Source organism: Gobio gobio (assembly GCF_949357685.1).
Source record: "Gobio gobio genome assembly, chromosome: 12".
NCBI classification, from domain to species: domain Eukaryota; kingdom Metazoa; phylum Chordata; class Actinopteri; order Cypriniformes; family Gobionidae; genus Gobio; species Gobio gobio.
In genome coordinates this window covers 50,359,240-50,379,375 of record NC_137105.1, presented here as the reverse complement: position 1 = coordinate 50,379,375, position 20,136 = coordinate 50,359,240, and the positions used below count along the sequence as shown (strand labels likewise).

Here is a 20,136-nt window from a genome sequence, read left to right as displayed (position 1 = left end):
TCTCCCTAAATCGAAGCTGTGCAGAGTTGGTGAGAATTCTGTGAAATGGCATGCAGAGCTAAATCATTCACAATAAGACCAGAAATGTGTATTAGGACAGAAAATAGGGTCCGTTTTGATTTCATATTGATTTGATATCAATAAATTGTGTAGATCAGTTCATTTTAAGTTATAATTCATCAGTTTTGGGAGGGAATGAGTCTATCTTAGGACGTTCTTGCATCATCTTTGGCTCATTGCAATGCAGGAAACATCAAATAAATCCAGGAAATCGTCTTTACACAGTGTGCATCTGAGACAGGACGCTTGGATTTGTCTTGCTTGGCTACTGAAAGGAACATTTTTCCAAAAATGCAACGCTGATCCGTCACTTTTAAGATTGATGCCACAGGCAACCAGTTTATAAATATAGACGGCACATTAATTGAGCTTGTCCAGTGATGCTTCAGGAGACTAATACCCAATTCAGTTATAGTGCTTGCGTATGCACTAAGCACATGTCATCAACTTTATTTATTGCTTTTTTTATTTAAAATACGAGTGCATTAAAGAGTAATGCAGATATGGCTCTTAAAATATGGTTTTGCCGAGCTCTGCTGGAGTTCTCATTTACAAACAGCGTGCAGGAGATTCTTGAGTTTGTTGCGTTTAGCTTCTTTCTGCATGTGTTGTGGATAGGTTTTTAACTCTTCCCCGCCAGCATTTAAAAAAAAAAAAAGTTGCCAGTCAGCGCCAGCGTTTTTGATGATTTTCACAAGTTTCATGGCCCCCAGAATTTGTGTTGCATGAATGTCTGAATATGCAATATATCAAAAGAAAGAACAGAGCCACTGCTTTTAAACAACAACAGAACTGTTTTATTCTAGCTTCATGCATTCTTGTTTTATCAACACTTGAATGTGGGTGCGTTTCATAAAAAAAAAGCAACATTTTGAGCTAAAATCACGTTTTTGTCAAAGACTACATCCAGATGGGATTCAGAGCGATGATCAAAACACAGATGGAGTAGATCAATCCATCAACACCCCAAAGCTTCTCAGTCCTGTAGCTCGTCCTGGGGTGACATTTCATTCAGAAACATTAGGCCGTTTTGATTTATATGCTGTTTAATATTCGTTATTTTACATGTGCATATGATGATATCGCTTGTTTCTGCGTCTTCATCGCCTGTGTTTTAATCAGGAGTTTCTGTACTCGTTCAGGAGATGTGTAATAGTGAAAACACGAAAAGCCAGGAAATTTCCGTCAACGGCGGGGAAAGAGTTAAAGGTTGTCTTACTCCTCCCATGGAATTCCTTTTTTGGCATTCTGAGTTTCAAATATTAAAAATAGTTATTGATTATTTGTTAATAAAATTATACACAGCCGAGTCGAGACTAGAGATGTTCCGATACCCTTTTTCCCTTCCCGATACCGATTCCGATTCCGATACCTGGGCTCAGGGTATCGGCCGATACAGAGTACTGATCCGATACCTACGTGTGTATCTGTATATACAGCTGTATAGACTACTAGCCCTGTATTAACTGCTAGAATTATCTTATGGTGTGCTTCAGACTTATCCCTTAATAAAACATGAACAAATACATGGTGAACTACTGTATTTATTACAGTATTTTTATTATCTGACATGCATTTGACAGTAATATTATTCATTTTTCTTTAAGAACTTCAAATGCAGCCAGAAATCTAACACTGCAAACTGAAAAAGGTATTTTAGTTTTACAATATAACTGTATAAAAAACAGTGCAACAAATAAATGTAGGAATATAAAAAATTATATATTAATCAGAAAATAATCTCTTTACAACCGTCGTGTCCTCATATACATATAGTGACCATAGACTGTAAAAACGCACGTAGAGGTAGAGAAACTGGGGGAGGACAAAGACAGCGAGCGAGTGTCACGTGCGTGTGTGTGCGTGGGCGCCCGCCATCCACACAGAGACGAAATACTGCTAAACAGCGGACATACTGCTAAACAGCGGACATACTGCTAAACAGCGGACATACTGCTAACGCTTTTTCATTTCTTCTTCGCTGCTCTAAACAGGGGTTGCTTGTGGCAACACAGCACAACTTCCTGTGTTTGCAATGCAGGAATCGGAACAGCTCTAGTCGAGATATACTGACAGATTAAATAAATACTAGGGATGCACCGAATCCAGATTGGTTCGGCCGAATACCGAATCCACTGGTTAAGATTCTGCTGAAACCGAATACCGAATCCACTGGTTAAGATTCTGCCGAAACCGAATACCGAATCCACTGGTTAAGATTCTGCTGAAACCGAATACCGAATCCACTGGTTAAGATTCTGCCGAAACCGAATACCGAATCCACTGGTTAAGATTCTGTCGAAATACCGAATCCACTGGTTAAAATTCTGCCGAAACCGAATACCGAATCCACTGGTTAAGATTCTGCCGAAACCGAATACCGAATCCACTGGTTAAGATTCTGCCGAAACCGAATACCGAATCCACTGGTTAAAATTCTGCCGAAACCGAATAACGAATCCACTGGTTAAGATTCTGCCGAAACCGAATACCGAATCCACTGGTTAAGATTCTGCTGAAACCGAATACCGAATCCACTGGTTAAGATTCTGCCGAAACCGAATACCGAATCCACTGGTTAAGATTCTGCCGAAACCGAATAACGAATCCACTGGTTAAGATTCTGCTGAAACCGAATAACGAATCCACTGGTTAAGATTCTGCCGAAACCGAATACCGAATCCACTGGTTAAGATTCTGCCGAAACCGAATAACGAATCCACTGGTTAAGATTCTGCCGAAACCGAATACCGAATCCACTGGTTAAGATTCTGTCGAAATACCGAATCCACTGGTTAAAATTCTGCCGAAACCGAATACCGAATCCACTGGTTAAGATTCTGCCGAAACCGAATACTGAATCCACTGGTTAAGATTCTGCTGAAACCGAATACTGAATCCACTGGTTAAGATTCTGCTGAAACCGAATACCGAATCCACTGGTTAAGATTCTGTCGAAACCGAATACTGAATCCACTGGTTAAGATTCTGCTGAAACCGAATACTGAATCCACTGGTTAAGATTCTGCTGAAACCGAATACCGAATCCACTGGTTAAGATTCTGCTGAAACCGAATACTGAATCCACTGGTTAAGATTCTGCTGAAACCGAATACCGAATCCACTGGTTAAGATTATGCAGAAACAGGGGTTGCTTGTGGCCACACAGCACAACTTCCTGTGTTTGCAATGCATTCTGAGCAGTGAAGAAGAACCGCACAGTGGTTAGTCAAATCTAGCGGTCATAACTTGGTCTTGTTTAAAAAAATGGTATCGGATCGGTACATGGGTTCAAGTACTCGCCGATACCGATGCCAGAATTTGTTGTGGTATCGGAGATATTTCCGATACTAGTATTGGAATCGGAACAGCTCTAGTCGAGATGTACTGACAGATTAAATAAATACTAGGGATGCACCGAATCCAGATTGGTTCGGCCGAATACCGAATCCACTGGTTAAGATTCTGCCAAAACCGAATACCGAATCCACTGGTAAAGATTCTGCTGAAACCGAATACCGAATCCACTGGTTAAGATTCTTTCGAAACCGAATACCGAATCCACTGGTTAAGATTCTTTCGAAACCGAATACCGAATCCACTGGTTAAGATTCTGTCGAAACCGAATACCGAATCCACTGGTTAAGATTCTGTCGAAATACCGAATCCACTGGTTAAGATTCTGCTGAAACCGAATACCGAATCCACTGGTTAAAATTCTGCCGAAACCGAATACCGAATCCACTGGTTAAGATTCTGTCGAAATACCGAATCCACTGGTTAAAATTCTGCCGAAACCGAATACCGAATCCACTGGTTAAGATTCTGCCGAAACCGAATACCGAATCCACTGGTTAAGATTCTGCTGAAACCGAATACCGAATCCACTGGTTAAGATTCTGCTGAAACCGAATACCGAATCCACTGGTTAAGATTCTGCCGAAACCAAATACCGAATCCACTGGTTAAGATTCTGCTGAAACCGAATACCGAATCCACTGGTTAAGATTCTGCTGAAACCGAATACCGAATCCACTGGTTAAGATTCTGCCGAAACCGAATACCGAATCCACTGGTTAAGATTCTGCTGAAACCGAATACCGAATCCACTGGTTAAGAGTCTGCCGAAACCGAATACCGAATCCACTGGTTAAGATTCTGTCGAAACCGAATACCGAATCCACTGGTTAAGATTCTGTCGAAATACCGAATCCACTGGTTAAGATTCTGCTGAAACCGAATACCGAATCCACTGGTTAAAATTCTGCCGAAACCGAATACCGAATCCACTGGTTAAGATTCTGTCGAAATACCGAATCCACTGGTTAAAATTCTGCCGAAACCGAATACCGAATCCACTGGTTAAGATTCTGCCGAAACCGAATACCGAATCCACTGGTTAAGATTCTGCTGAAACCGAATACCGAATCCACTGGTTAAGATTCTGCTGAAACCGAATACCGAATCCACTGGTTAAGATTCTGCCGAAACCAAATACCGAATCCACTGGTTAAGATTCTGCTGAAACCGAATACCGAATCCACTGGTTAAGATTCTGCTGAAACCGAATACCGAATCCACTGGTTAAGATTCTGCCGAAACCGAATACCGAATCCACTGGTTAAGATTCTGCTGAAACCGAATACCGAATCCACTGGTTAAGAGTCTGCCGAAACCGAATACCGAATCCACTGGTTAAGATTCTGCCGAAACCGAATACTGAATCCACTGGTTAAGATTCTGCCGAAACCGAATACCGAATCCACTGGTTAAGATTCTGCCGAAACCGAATACCGAATCCACTGGTTAAGATTCTGCCGAAACCGAATACCGAATCCACTGGTTAAGATTCTGCCGAAACCGAATACCGAATCCACTGGTTAAGAGTCTGCCGAAACCGAATCCTACTCCCATCCTCAGTCCATTATCACAGTAAACACATTAATGACGTAAACAACGTCCATAGCAGTGTATTTTTCATTTGATTTTATTTTAACTGTAAAAAAAAAAAAGAGAGGATAGGCAACATTATGCCAGGATGACTGTCCTTCCTTTGCCGTATCTGAAGTTGCTGTATTTTGGCTGCTGTCTGTAGATTCCCTCATGCACAACTCGTATTCTTTCGGATGTTTCATACGCAAATGTTTTAACAGCGGCTATTGTTTAGGCTCTTTTCACAACGAGACAAATCGGCATTGCAAATAATCAACGGCAGCGTCATTACGTTTGACCAGCGGAGCACGCGTAGTGCAAGCCTAAGGTGGAAAAAAATTCTAAGGTCCGGCAGAAACCGAACCTCGTCAAAAAGCCCAATATTCAGCCGAATCCTGGATTCGGTGCATCCCTAATAAATACACGATTGTGATCGCCCATATGATTTGTCTGGTTTCTTCAAGCGGCCGTATTTACCATGTTTACTATAGTAATGGTAAGCGCGCATAGTCTTTTGCATCGCATTTCAATATTTCTGTCTTGATCAGAATCCACATCGGATCACAAACAGAAGTTATTTCAAACACTCGCTCCTCGAAAATGAGTTTTGAGCTGAAATGATTGCTGATGTTGCCTTGTGTATGAAATCATCCACGGCGTTGCGTCTCCAGACTCAGATAAACTCTGTCTTTTTTACCACTCCTCAAGCCTAAGCTGGCCCGCTTTGGACCAAAGTATTCGGCAGGCCAAAAAACCCTGGCCATTGACCCTGAGGAAGCCCCGGCGAGGCCCGATCAAGCCCCGGAAGTGACAGTGGAAACACGACTGGCTCTGGCACGCACTAACACACCCGCTTTAGACCTGACGCAGCTAATAGAGCACATAGAAACAAACAACACAACGAATAAAGGCCTGTTCACACCGGGACGATTTTTGCGCGCGTTTATCGCCGACGTTTAAAGTCGGCATGAAACGGAAGTTGAGATCGTCTTTTTCTCCTTATTGTGACGTATATCCGAGTGAAACGGCTTCTGAAATGAGAAAAAATGTAGGGCGAGGCTTGATTTCGTCCTTCGGGAATTGATTGGATCGTTGGAAGTGGGGCGTTGCTAACAAAATGGAGGCAGATTTGAAGTTTGCATTCAGTTGTGGAAAAAAAAAATCGATCTATCTTTTAAATAAATGTATTTTCTCTCTAAATCTTTTCTACATAATGTTACTGAGCATATTTCCTCACTTTTCGCTGGTTTATGCTACAGATTTTACTTATTTTAAGCCTTTTATGGCTTTATTTCTGTAAAGCTTTTTTCTCAGCTCTCCCTTATAAGGGGGCGCGCCGTAAGCGCGTTCACACACGCTGCATTCCTCAGTGCGAGTCGTCACGATAAGCTGTTCGTCCGACTATATTGAGTAATTTTTACTTAAAAAAAAAAAGCTTTTATTTCTCATATATTTCTCTCTTTTTGCCTCAAGTCCTTCTTGAAGAAGGTACTGTGTATACCGAGAAAAATGCGCCTAACCACGATCAGTGACAGGTTTCTGAGAGGAGGTGCAGAAACGAGGCGGGGCGATAACCCCGCCCTCGCGCCATAGCACATGACCGGGAGAGAAGTGAGGTCGTTTCGATGGGGGAGGGAAAGTTAACATATTTGATTAAAGATTGTAAGGGTAAATGAATTTTTAAAAAATAATGAAGTGCACAGATAAATCAGTTATAGTAAACACTACAATATTAATATAAAAATACGAATTGTAAAATTTGATTTCATGCCGCCTTTAACGCCTCATGACTAAACAATGGGCGCCAATGTGAGTGTTCACACCGACGTGTAAAACGCCAGGCGTAAAAGCGTCATTTAAAAAAAAAAACGCCTCGGGTTCGTTTTTTTATTTTGGCGCGCCGCGTTAAAAACTGGCTGACCAATGAGATCAGCGCTTTTGTTCACGTGCCTGGAGCTGCTGAAGTGACAGTAAAACACCACTTGGTGGCACTCAAGCACAAAATCGGTCTTGCCGAGCACACATTGATACGACGAAGAAGTAATAAGAAGACAAAGAAGAGATGAGCTGCTAATGCTGCTTGCCAGTTAGCAAAAAGTGTGTGAATGGTTTTGGCCATAGACATAATATATCTGTGGTTTTGGCAAGCACGTAAATACTGTCTCTCTTCTTCTTCTGTGTGACAAGCGAGTGTCAGAAGCGTAAAGTGCCACAGCACCATCTTGTGTACCGGGAGCGCATCTACTGAATGTGCATGTTCACTCGGCGATTCGCCAGTGGAAATCGCTTGGGTGTGAACACTCAAGGCGCGCCGAAAAACGTCACGAAAAACGCTGGCGATAAGCGCGTGCGATATTTGTCCCGGTGTGTACAGGCCTTAAGAGGCAATAAAAGCTCTCATCGACTGCGATCAGAACATGACAAAATGAAAACACACGACCACGAGCCGCACAAAACAACACACGATGCAGGGAAATGTTCTGTATTGGTTCTCCTAGACCGTACTGCTGCTTTTGAAACTGTTTGATACTCACAGCACGTCAGTTGAGAGGCTCAAGGTTGGTATCTCTGGAACAGCTTTGAAATGGTTTTCCTCATATTTATCAGACAGGTCTTTCTCAGTTAGACTTCAGAATTATGCCTCATCAACAGAACATCTGTCATGTGGGTTCTGTTTTGGCCCCATTGCTTTTTGAATTGTTTTTGCTGCCTCAAAAGACAAAAAACCCTGTAAGAACAAACACTGCACATTATCCTTGCATGTTTTTGTGACCATTCAGAACACAGTAGCAATGTGGCGGCTTTGGCAAGGTCAAGCACCACTACATTTTTCTTGTAAAATATGAAAATATTGTTTGATGAAATTTCTTCCGAAGAGTCCCTGTAGTGTGAAGAGTTAAGCTTGTCGACTTGGATGTGTGGCATATGGTATGAAAACAAAGGATTGTCGCTTTACTCTTTCCTTGGCCAAGACTTCCTGTCGGTCCTGCTGTGTTCTGGCCTGTTGTAGCTCTGCTTCTCTTGTGTCTCCCTGTTGGGCTTGGCAGGCTCTACCTTACCCCTGCTTTCTCATGAATCAGTGTTTCCAAAAATAAAGTTGCATCTTGCATAGGGATATTGGATTTGAATACGTCATTTGTTCCCACACATCTTCTTGATAGTCTTGTAATGTGCCAGGTTGCTTTGACAGAACTGGCATTTATGTGCAGATTTGACTCTGTGACTCTCTTCCAAAACTTTGCCTCCCTAGACAGCATTTTAAGGAATCACAATCATGCGACTCAAAGCCTGTTCCAAAAGAAAAGCGACATAATTATGCTGCTTTTCTGAGCAGGGCTGTTTTCTCTGAGGAAGTGGCGTCTCAGGAAAATTCAAATGAGAAAATAATTGACAAAAAAAAAACGAATGTAAAAAAATATAAGATCAAATGGTGTGTAAAGCAGTTATTTTGCAACGGCAGATAAAGTTGCAGAGGAAATCAGCATCTCGTTTTCCTCTCTTGAGCTCTTTTTGACCGCATTTACACTGCAGGTCTTGATGCCCAATTCAAAATTTTTGGGGCAATATCCATTTTTTTTAACGACCCGCTTGCATCTCTGACCCATATCTGCATTTACACTTGGCGAAACGAACAAAAAATTACATTATGAAATCAAGAAATCAATTTCAATAGTACATTGAGTTTAATTTATTGACATGAAATTCAAGCATTTTTAATGCACTAGTTTCATCCATATATCAAAATCATTATATAGTACAAATTCTTCAAGACAGTGATTATGTACACAGATCTGCTATAAAGTTAGTGTGCACTAATGGTCTAGTGGTAGAACTTTTGTTAAGCATGTCTGCCATCTTATGGTTTTTTTCCTCATTAAAACCAAATGTGAGCCTGGACCACAAACCCAGTCATAAGGCTAATTTTTTTTAAATTGAGTTTTATACATCATCTGAGCGCTGAATAATTGTGCTTTCCGGTTTGTTGGACAATATTTGGCCAAACTATTTGAAAATCTGGAATCTGAAGGTGCAAAAAAAACGAAATATTGAGAAAATCGCCTTTAAAGTTGTCCAAATGAAGTCCTTAGCAATGCATATTACTACTAATAATACATTTTTGATATATTTACTGTAGGAAATGTACAAAATATCTTCATGGAACATGATCTTTACTTAATATACAAAAGATTTTTGGCATTAAAGAAAAATGGACAATTTTGACCCACAAAATGTATTGTTGGCTATTGCCACAAATATACCCGTGAGACGCACGACTGGTTTTGTGCTCCAGGGTCACTAATGTGTTCATCAGTGATTGTATATCAAGAGACATGTTGGAGTGCATTTTATTTTGTGATTTCACTGGAACGAATAGAGAGTCTCCACGACGGGACTGATAACAGCGACGACGAGCACTCGGGATGATTTCAAAAACAGCACATTTCTGCTCCAGATCGCCTCTGATTTAACACAAACGAACACAATGAATCCTCTGCTAGTCAACTAGAGATGTTTGATTTGTCATAGATATATCTGTACCACGAAATGTTTCAAAAAGTCACTTTTCAATGGCGTTTCAATGGCGTAGGACTCACATTGACGGGTGAGACGCGCAGGACGAGCGAGAGCCGTGAGAGAGCGACCCGAGGCCGGTGAGAGATTGATGATGAGCACCAGCTGTGTGTGACACCGGTCTCGGATCTCACACGGAGGAGCTCGGACGCATAAAAGGAGGAGCGACGACAGTGAAGGACGAGAGAGGACCAGGCCTAGACTTTAATGAGAAAACAAACAAACTGAAAGTAAAAGCGAACCACTGTAGTGAGATGGACTTTGTAACGACGTCTTTAGTGCCTTTTAAGGGTCTTGAGAGTGTAAATTGACATTGTGCCAATGGATGCCTTTCAGAGCCATCAGATTTCAACTAAAATATATTCATTTCTGTTCTGAAGACATGAGGGTAAGTAATTAATGACAGAATTTTCATTTTTGGGTGAACTAACCCTTTAACAGTGAAAGGTGTTGGTCTAGTGCATGTTTACCTAGAAAACAATGGAAAAGCAGCGCAGTGGAAAAAATCATGTGTTCTGTGTGAACCACTCAAGAGTAGCAGCATTTAAATGTTTAACAATACAGCCAAAGACATTAGTAATGATACAAATTATAACATTTATAATCCATTCTTTCCCTGTTATGGCAAAGCAGCCATTACTCCAGTCTCTTAAGGAAAGATTGTATCATCTCACCCTTAAAATATGCTAATGTGGTGCTTAATATCAGCACAGTTGAGCATGGCTGTGAGGAGGATTTTTGAAGAACAGAATTGATTTGAAAGTCATTTGTAATCAGCCTCTGATTTTAATCTATTTAATGCAACCCTGAATAATTGGTTTCTTTAAAAACAGTTTCAGTTATTCTAAACTTCAACAGTAGAATACATGGAAAATATTGTAATGGAGAAAATGAGACAATTAGAGTGCAAAATAACACTATTTACATGGATAGCAGGCTACATTTTACAGCTTTTGGAAGCCATTTGTTCATCTTAGTACAAGTAACAATTTGTGCACTTGCTAATGAATTTGATGGATTTTCTGGCCGAGTACAAACAATTACTGTTGCACTGGGTCACTGTGGGAGACGGTCAAATTCTAGATGAATTAAGCTACTAAAATATCTCTTGCTGTTGCTGGCGTGCCGTCTCTGGCACACAGAGTGTTCAGCGTTATAGCTGAAGTTTACATATGCTCGATTCTTAATACTGTGTGTTACTCGGATGTTTTGATAGATTGTTCACCAGTCCCTTTGTTCGCCCTGAGAAGTTAAATTGCTCAAGAAAAATCCTCCAGGTATTTCACATTCATTGGTTTTATCTGCATATTTAAACCCTTTCCAAAAATTAGTTATGTTTCCAGCCAAAGTTGCGGATTTAACTTGGGCACAAAATTGGAATGAAGCAATGTTTCTATCCCATGTGTTCAAGAGACATCCTGGGAAATTGGCACAACAAACAAATCTGTAATAAAAAGGGAAGTTGCTGCAATTGGGGAAGAAACTGTGGCTCTTTTTTCCTCCATCATTAATGACTTGCATCTCAGACGAAACACAATAAACACTGTTTTTTAGGTTTTAGTTTATTTGCACAAATATAAAATATACACAATAAAAAACAACAGTACAATCCACATACTGTGCAGGGAGAGGCAAAAAACCCAAAGGGCTTATTTTAAAGCCTCCACCTAAACAACAACAAAAAACTACATTGTAAATATATGAATGTATATAACTGCAACAAGTTATTTACAGCATGTATATAATAATAATAATAATGAAAATGATAATGATATACTCAAAAAACAAACCATATAAAGTGCATGAGACATCAATAAACAAAAACAAAAAACCCACAATTACAAACCAGCAATAAAATGCTTCTTTATACATCTTTTGAAACATTGTAAATAACTTTCCTTTTTTTTTTGCTGTCATGTTCTCTTGCGTTCAGATACTGGTGTTTGGGAACCCAATTGTGTGTTCAGGGAGGTAATTATGCCAAAGCATTCTGATGACAGACTTTGACTAAGGCATTTCAGAACCACCAAACCAACACTTGAGATGCTGTGATGCGATTGGTTCACTAGTCAGTCCGGTTATCCAATCACATCCTCTGTTGAGGCAGTCATGTTCATGAGTCAAGGGAACTCTTCAAGGGATTTATTCAGTAAATGTGTTTCCAATTTATGCGCATGTCTTATCAGATAAAGAGTTTTTTTAATGTGCATTTTTAGAATGTATGCATATCTTGGCATTGCCATCCATTGTTTTGCTTTGCTGAGGATGTGAAACGTTCTCTGATGGGTCGCTCATAGGAGAAAAACACATGCCGTAGTGGTCCATTTTATTTTTTCGTTAAACCTTGGTGTACCCATGAGAGCACATGTGCTGCACTTGATCCTCTGTATTTAATAAAGTCTAGAATATGCTGCTTTAATTACTGATATGGGAAAACAAATAGGAATTTATTAAATTCTTTCACCAGAGGCATTTACTTAAACTAGTAATTGGGGAATATTAATCAAACGACATTGACCATAAAAATAATAAAACAGTCAGTGCTCTTTAGCTTTAAAAACACAAAGTTAGGCCTAAAAATGAAACCGCTCATTTATTTACAAGCCTGAGCTGTCATTTAATTTTTAATTTTAATTTATAATCTATTTTTATAATATAGTTGCTTGTACCTGTCCATGTTGTCTCCCAGATGCTACTCACAGATGCGGTGGAAAAATGAGAATTTGTGCATATGTGTGAGTGATGAATGACTATATTTAATTTAATTTGGTATTTTTCTATAAATCACCTTGCAGGCTGGACTGGACTGCTTTGTCAGTGTTGTAGTACTCAAGATCGGACTCGACCACTGAATCCTCTTCTGTTCTTGGTCTTAACTCGGGCTCAAACTTGTTCTGCTCTTGGTCTTGAATTCGTGGTCAACCCTCTTCTAGTCTCTGTCTTAAATCATGGTCAACCCTCTCCTGGTCTTGGTCTTGACTCGTGCTCAACATTCTCCTAGTCTTGATCTTGAATTCGTGGTCAACCCTCTTCTGGTCTTGGTCTTGAATTCTTGGTCAACCCTCTTCTAGTTTTGGTCTTGAATTCGTGGTCAACCCTCTTCTGGTCTTGGTCTTGAATTCTTGGTCAACCCTCTTCTGGTCTTGAATTCGTGGTTAACCCTCGTCTAGTCTTGGTCTTAAATCATGCTCAACCCTCTTCTGGTCTTGGTCTTGAATTCTTGGTCAACCCTCTTCTGGTCTTGAATTCGTGGTCAACCCTCGTCTAGTCTTGGTCTTAAATCATGCTCAACCCTCTTCTAGTCTTGGTCTTAAATCATGCTCAACCCTCTTCTGGTCTTGGTCTTGAATTCGTGCTCAACCCTCTTCTAGTCTTGATCTTGACTTGGCTCAACCCTCTTCTAGTCTTGATCTTGAATTCGTGGTCAACCCTCTTCTAGTCTTGATCTTGACTCGTGCTCAACCCTCTTCTGGTCTTGGTCTTGAATTCGTGCTCAACCCTCTTCTAGTCTTGATCTTGACTTGGCTCAACCCTCTTCTAGTCTTGATCTTGACTCGTGCTCAACCCTCTTCTGGTCTTGGTCTTGAATTCGTGGTCAACCCTCTTCTAGTCTTGATCTTGACTCGTGCTCAACCCTCTTCTAGTCTTGATCTTGACTCGTGCTCAACCCTCTTCTAGTCTTGGTCTTGAATTCGTGGTCAACCCTCTTCTAGTCTTGATCTTGAATTCGTGGTCAACCCTCTTCTGGTCTTGGTCTTGAATTCGTGGTCAACCCTCTTCTAGTCTTGATCTTGACTCGTGCTCAACCCTCTTCTAGTCTTGATCTTGAATTCGTGGTCAACCCTCTTCTAGTCTTGATCTTGAATTCGTGGTCAACCCTCTTCTGGTCTTGGTCTTGAATTCGTGGTCAACCCTCTTCTGGTCTTGGTCTTGAATTCGTGGTCAACCCTCTTCTAGTCTTGATCTTGAATTCGTGGTCAACCCTCTTCTAGTCTTGATCTTGAATTCGTGGTCAACCCTCTTCTAGTCTTGATCTTGACTCGTGCTCAACCCTCTTCTAGTCTTGATCTTGAATTCGTGGTCAACCCTCTTCTAGTCTTGATCTTGAATTCGTGGTCAACCCTCTTCTGGTCTTGGTCTTGAATTCGTGGTCAACCCTCTTCTAGTCTTGATCTTGAATTCGTGGTCAACCCTCTTCTAGTCTTGATCTTGAATTCGTGGTCAACCCTCTTCTAGTCTTGATCTTGACTCGTGCTCAACCCTCTTCTGGTCTTGATCTTGAATTCGTGGTCAACCCTCTTCTGGTCTTGGTCTTGAATTCGTGGTCAACCCTCTTCTAGTCTTGATCTTGAATTCGTGGTCAACCCTCTTCTAGTCTTGATCTTGAATTCGTGGTCAACCCTCTTCTGGTCTTGGTCTTGAATTCGTGGTCAACCCTCTTCTGGTCTTGGTCTTGAATTCGTGGTCAACCCTCTTCTAGTCTTGATCTTGACTCGTGCTCAACCCTCTTCTAGTCTTGGTCTTGAATTCGTGGTCAACCCTCTTCTAGTCTTGATCTTGACTCGTGCTCAACCCTCTTCTGGTCTTGGTCTTGAATTCGTGGTCAACCCTCTTCTAGTCTTGATCTTGAATTCGTGGTCAACCCTCTTCTGGTCTTGGTCTTGAATTAGTGGTCAACCCTCTTCTAGTCTTGATCTTGAATTCGTGGTCAACCCTCTTCTAGTCTTGGTCTTGAATTCGTGGTCAACCCTCTTCTAGTCTTGATCTTGACTCGTGCTCAACCCTCTTCTAGTCTTGATCTTGAATTCGTGGTCAACCCTCTTCTAGTCTTGATCTTGAATTCGTGGTCAACCCTCTTCTGGTCTTGGTCTTGAATTCGTGGTCAACCCTCTTCTGGTCTTGGTCTTGAATTCGTGGTCAACCCTCTTCTAGTCTTGGTCTTGACTCGTGCTCAACCCTCTTCTAGTCTTGATCTTGAATTCGTGGTCAACCCTCTTCTGGTCTTGGTCTTGAATTAGTGGTCAACCCTCTTCTAGTCTTGATCTTGAATTCGTGCTCAACCCTCTTCTAGTCTTGATCTTGAATTCGTGGTCAACCCTCTTCTGGTCTTGGTCTTGAATTAGTGGTCAACCCTCTTCTAGTCTTGATCTTGAATTCGTGGTCAACCCTCTTCTAGTCTTGGTCTTGAATTCGTGGTCAACCCTCTTCTAGTCTTGATCTTGACTCGTGCTCAACCCTCTTCTGGTCTTGATCTTGAATTCGTGGTCAACCCTCTTCTGGTCTTGGTCTTGAATTCGTGGTCAACCCTCTTCTAGTCTTGATCTTGAATTCGTGGTCAACCCTCTTCTAGTCTTGGTCTTGAATTAGTGGTCAACCCTCTTCTAGTCTTGGTCTTGAATTAGTGGTCAACCCTCTTCTAGTCTTGGTCTTGAATTCGTGGTCAACCCTCTTCTAGTCTTGGTCTTGAATTAGTGGTCAACCCTCTTCTAGTCTTGATCTTGAATTCGTGGTCAACCCTCTTCTGGTCTTGGTCTTGAATTCGTGGTCAACCCTCTTCTAGTCTTGATCTTGACTCGTGGTCAACCCTCTTCTAGTCTTGGTCTTGAATTAGTGGTCAACCCTCTTCTAGTCTTGGTCTTGAATTCGTGGTCAACCCTCTTCTAGTCTTGATCTTGAATTCGTGCTCAACCCTCTTCTAGTCTTGATCTTGAATTCGTGCTCAACCCTCTTCTAGTCTTGGTCTTGACTCGTGCTCAAACTTCTTCTGTTCTCTGTCTTGAATCCGACTCAACTCGTCCCTCGTTTAGGCATAGACTAATCTGACATTCATCAAACTGCAATAGCCGACTGATGCGCAGTAATGATACAGCTCTTCAAAAACTGTTATACAGACCACACCAAATAAATGGTTTGTAAAACAACTTATTTGAATGTGTCCTTGTTACACGTTACATGTATTTACTATAGTAATAACTATAAATTACAGTAACTTGTAAACACTCGTTCCTTGCTAACTGATTATTATGTGCAGTCAGATTTGCATTTGGACAGGAGTAGATCTTTCAACTCTTCCATCATCTTAAATTGAGATGCATCTTATTAGACAGCGAGGCAGAGACATAGCATCAGATTTGGCCGTGTTTTGCCATCTGGCATCTAATCTTGTAAAGCCCAGAGATGCTTTCGTTTCTGATGTTCAAGCACAACGTCTTTGCCTTTCAAACACACCACATGGCACTGAACACCCCTCATCCTGCTGTATGATAAGTGCTGGCTTTAGAAGAAGAATCTAGGGAAAAGGCTGATTTGGGAGGCAAATTATTTGATTTCTGAAAATAGTCGTGGGGTCTCTGGTGGTAAGTGCACTCATTGCGTCAGTGGTCTGCACCACTAAATGCACCGAGGCTCCCAGGGGCCCAAGCGGCCAGCTTGCACTGTGGGGGCCCTAATGTTCTGCTTCATTTGGCAGTCTCTGGCCTTAGGAGGCCCTCAGCAATACTGAACGAACAGCACTTATTTTAAAATACCTAAGCTCTTTGTATATTCTTTATGATTTAGGCTCAAAGTTTCCCACCGGTTCTTACTTTCTGTTCCTGTAGTGAAGATTTGTGGCGTCTGGGATGTAGAAGAAATGAAAGCTAATAGTCCTGTCTTTTATGTTTCTTATTACACTACAGGATGGATTGTGCCTGCTGTTAGCGTTATTTTCAAGCACGGTTGGAGTTGTTTTAGCTCCTGGTTTACTAAAGGAAATATGCAAATTAAGTAACAGTGCAAACACACCCATGCAATTAGTGCCGAATGTAAATTGCACAACATAATTCCTCTTCAACTAGTTTGTGGAGGACGCAGCAGACGCAAAAGCCTTTCTGTGAGGCTTTTAGTTCTTTCTATACCTCAGATGTATTGAAGAAGGTCAGCGAGATCATGTGCGGATGATCCCAGGATATGGTTTGCAGCAAAATGCTACTCTATTAGATGCTCTCTGCTGTGTCTGAACCGTAGTTGTTTATGATATATGCGTTTTTGCTTGGTTCTGCATAGTTATCCTCAGATAATGTGTTGACAACGACTGCTGTTTACAAAAAAAAAAAAAAAGTTTCAATGTATTTATTATTTCACATGCTTTTCAATCCTTCAAGCAGACCCACCGCTCTGCACATTTTCTTTGTCTCTCTTATCTCAGTTTAGTTCATTGAATAAGGGAGATATACAAAAGCTATGTTCACACTGTCAGTCCAAATTTGATTACTTGTGTATACGATTGGAATCTGATCTACATTACTGACATTTTTTGGAATATCTTGGACTTGGTCGGCATTACTGGGAACGCCCACAAAAACGTCATATCCGTTTATGCCGTGGGGGAAAACAAGCCATTCGAACGAACACGCTTAGATCGTGTTAGACGCTTTTTCTTTACTTTTTGTAATGATTACGATGATTTTTGCTTGGTGCAATGCCCGATCTGAAGTTTTATACTGCCGAATAACAGACAGAGCCGTTTGTCAATACCGAAAGCCAGTGCAATACGTCATTACAATTAAACATTTGCACCACATGATGCTGGTATTATTGTAAAGTTGAAAAATAAGAGATTTCATTACTGCAATGGCAAAAGTTTGTTTAACAAAAATGCAAATATAGCCAATATAGGACTCAAACTGCGTCAAAAAGCAGTCAACTTATCGTTAAAGCAGTTTTCGCGCAAGCTATCATATAGTGTGTGAGGTTATTAATGTACAAAACATTCAAAAGTCTTCTTTATTTCAGTATGGGAAGGGCTGGGCTCATGCTTGTGCTTCAAGCTTACAAGCTGATGTTGTCACATTCAGTGTTGGGGAAAGTTACTTTGAAAAGTAATGCATTACAATATTACGTTACTCCCTTAAAAAGTAACTAATTGAGTTACTTAGTTACTTTTTAAGAAAAGTAATGCGATACGTTACTTTTGCGTTACTTTTTCTCACCTGGGCTGGGCTTGTTCTTGTTTTTGTTTTTTTTTATAACAAAAAAGTTATATTTCTGTGCAACGGTAAAGACCTCTTCATACCAAAATGGAAAAAATAAGCCTCAGACTGAAGTAAAAATGCAAATTGACGCATGAACAGTAGAGGGCGCTGCTCTGCTGCCATTCTGGATAATGGTAGAATAAGACGCAGGAGAAAAAAGTTTTACCAATAAAAACTAAAAATCTAGTAATTCATCAAAGGTCAGCAGCAAGACATTGGTAAATTAAATATAAAGGTAGATTAAATGCAGAAAAAAGTTGTTTTATTTAACATTTAATTATTGGAGGTTTGCATAGTACTCTGATTTTGCATTTGACTGATTTTATTCATTTTGAGTAGTACAGAATCTTTATTGTGCAAGTGAGATAAATAAATGCTCACTATAATAGAACTACAATAATCATCATGTTCACACACACACACACACACACACGCCTCTGCACTTATTTTTCTCAACATGGGGGCAGGAGAGCTGTCAGTCAAATTAATGTGAATAACTCAGATATTTTGTTGTAAATTTGAAAAGTAATGCGTTACTTTACTAGTTACTTGGAAAAAGTTGTAATATTACGTAACTCAAGTTACTTGTAATGCTTAACCCCAACACTGCTCACATTACATGTAGGCTATGACATTTTCTCGTCAGAATACATTCTACTCCGCCAAATATTACACAACATAAAGCCTACTTCATAAATCATCCAGTCTTTCGATGAAGACTGTAGGGATGGCTCGATACCACAATTTTGGCTTCGGTACTGTACCACAATCTAATACGAAGTACAGATATTAAATCGATACCATACAGGGTCTAAATTTTGGCGCGGGTATTGGGAATATTTTCGCAAGTTTGGGGTTTTATGAAGCGGGAAATTACCGCAAATGTTTATTATTAAATTAATCAACAAAGATTAATCACATCAAATCAGGCATTTGTTAACTATTTTGTAAGAAGTCATTTCAGCAATACTGTGCGTCTCCCTTCTCTAGCTCTCAAAATCAGCAAATTGCTTCAGGCTTTAAAAGACATCGTACCTGCACTAGAGCAATCTGCACGCTCAGATTCAACACTTTGAGGAGAGCTGGCGGAAATCACCTTGCCAATTTGAACATGCAAGCGATTTTATAGCATTTCGTAATACATGGGATGGGAGCTCTTTGAGAGAGTTTTCTTTGTGCTCATACCAAAAACAAACACACAAGCCTAAAGTCAAATACACACTAAATGATGTCAAAAATGTCCATCTTTAGTGAGTAGTCACATAAACACAGTTGGTTATGTCTTTCGCTAATGTAAATAGTCCAATAGTAGCCTATGCGTGCAAAATGATGAAATCTAAACATCACTGGTTGAAACGAACGCTGGAGATTGCGTTATATTTAAACAATACGATCTTATGCATGTGCGTTGATCAGTGTTAAAAGAAAATAAATGTTTAAATTAGATCGTTTGAATGATACACTCACCTGTCGATTAATGTCTTGTACAAGACAGGAATGGCACGTGACGAATGCTTGACAAGGTTTGATGGTTCTTCAGCAGTTTTATAAGCAAAGTAATTCCAAATTTCACGTCTAATCCTCTCTTTATTCATTCGTTTTGTGTGTGTTGAGTGAGATTCAACTGCTGTATTCATTTTGTTCCTCTATGTCGCCACATTTGCCGCTTTCCTATAGCTCAAACAGCTCAAACATGCTTTCCTATAGCTCAAACAGTAGAGCATGGCGCTAGCAACGGCAAGGTCATGGGTTCAATTCCCAGGGAAAGCAAGAATTGACAAAATGTAAAATGTGTACCTTGAATGCAATGTAAGTCGCTTTGGATAAAAGCGTCTGCCAAATGCATAAATGTAAATGTAAATTTGCCAGTTTCGCGTCAGTTTGGGTAGCGAACAGCAGTATATATACCGATGAGCAAAATCATGATATTTTACAGTTTGAAATAAAATATATACCGGTAATTCCCAGTACCGGTATACCGCGCATCGCTAGAAGATGGCTGCTATAAAAAAGCAAAAAACTTTGCTATTGTCAGTAATTTGAGAATAGTATTGTGACGCTGATATATCAACTCCAAATTTGCTTTGTAAAATGTAAACGCTGAGCTAATTAATTCAAGCATGGCTGTACTAACAAGAACAACGAATAAATAACATATAAAGCTACAAGACAACAGAAAACTGACGGTTGTCTAAATCTATGCCAAACAGCTTATCATATTGGCTAACTGGATTTTAGGCTTTTGACAAATGTTTCTAAATTAACGTTTGACATTAGACTCTGCGCATTTCATGTTTATATTCTAGCACATAATAATACATGAACAAACGCCATTTGCGTTGCACACGAAAAAAACAATAAAATCAATTTAGGAACACTGAATAAACGTCTTCATCGAAAGACAGTGATTAATGTTAAGTAGGCATGTCTAAGTGTGATATTTGGGGGAGCAGCATGCATTTTGACGAGAAAATGACTCCTCTGGCCATTGCGTTGGGTCGTTTTTCCAGTCACAGGTACTGTACGAACAATTCGACCCTATACGGCTCAGTTTTTCTAT

General features: G+C 40.3%; 1 protein-coding gene across 1 annotated transcript in view; it reads left to right on the top strand.

Moving 5' to 3' along the window:
• The window catches only part of rngtt (RNA guanylyltransferase and 5'-phosphatase), a 174,794-nt gene that overhangs the window by 62,046 nt on the left and 92,612 nt on the right, over positions 1-20,136 (top strand). The window lies entirely within an intron of this gene.